At 32.1% G+C, this 1012-nt stretch overlaps 1 long non-coding RNA gene across 1 annotated transcript; it reads left to right on the forward strand.

The window, feature by feature from the left end:
• The first annotated feature begins 261 nt into the window (after window positions 1-261).
• Window positions 262-682, forward strand: LOC102200843 (uncharacterized). Its single transcript, XR_312635.1, has 3 exons — window positions 262-325; window positions 464-517; window positions 607-682. It is a non-coding gene; the product is annotated as an uncharacterized LOC102200843 (long non-coding RNA).
• Window positions 683-1012: the final 330 nt, after the last annotated feature.

Here is a 1012-nt window from a genome sequence, read left to right on the forward strand (position 1 = left end):
GTTTTTTTTGCTTATGATAAATTTTATTTTTACCTACCTTTACCCTTACCATTATCTTCTTGGCTAACTGAATGCTCAGACAATGCCATTGGTCAGTTGCAATGTTGGTCCTGGACAAATATATGTTGCAACGACAACACAGTAATATCAGATTGTGCAAAAGTCATACAAGTACAGTATTTGCCTGTACTTACTACACTACTCAGTATTGTGTAGTAAATTGAATTGTACCATTTTTTTCCATTAGGAAGATGGCTTGTATAGAAGAGCTGCAATCACAAAAATATTTGATCTCGCAAATTCACTGGATAGCAACGAAAAACTGGTAAATTAAAATTGACCAATTTCTTAATATTTAAAAAAATATATTTTGTAACATAAATATGACCTTCCTGTTTGATTTTTATATGCTACTGTTTATATTCTGTAACACACTCACTATGTTCTGTTCCTTTCCTTTCAGGAAATATTCAAGGAAACCCTTCAAACAGCGATAGAACAGGAAGAGAGACTGAAGGTGGGTCAGTCAGTCTCCAGTTTGTTCTCAGAAAGTCTATAATATGAGTAGAAATACTATATGTGAAAAGTTTTATTTTTCTCCTTTAGGGAGAATCCAGATACAAAATCACAACCTTCTCAAAACAATACAATGAAAAAATGAAGGAACTTATGCCTCAATTGAAAGAAGCAATGATATCATCATATCCTTTTTTTCCTCCACTGGAGGAAATAGTTGAAATTACCTTTCACATGTTAAAAAAAACTGGAGCTTACATAGACAAGAAGCTGGATTTGCTGCAAGAATAGAGAACTCAGAAAAGATAAATCACAGGAGTAAATGATGAGCTTCAGAAAATTGTAAGAGAAACAATAAATTGAACTTGTGTTTCTGTTTTCATTTGTTGACCTATGTAACGTATATCATGTATTTGTGAAAGGACATAATCTGAATTGTTTTTGTGACTTTCTCTAATTGTATACTTCTTAGTTGCATAACATCTTGTCCTATAAT

The sequence above is a fragment of the Pundamilia nyererei genome, unplaced genomic scaffold (genome assembly GCF_000239375.1).
Source record: "Pundamilia nyererei isolate P.nyererei 1_Seehausen unplaced genomic scaffold, PunNye1.0 scaffold04742, whole genome shotgun sequence".
Taxonomy (NCBI): Eukaryota; Metazoa; Chordata; class Actinopteri; order Cichliformes; family Cichlidae; genus Pundamilia; species Pundamilia nyererei.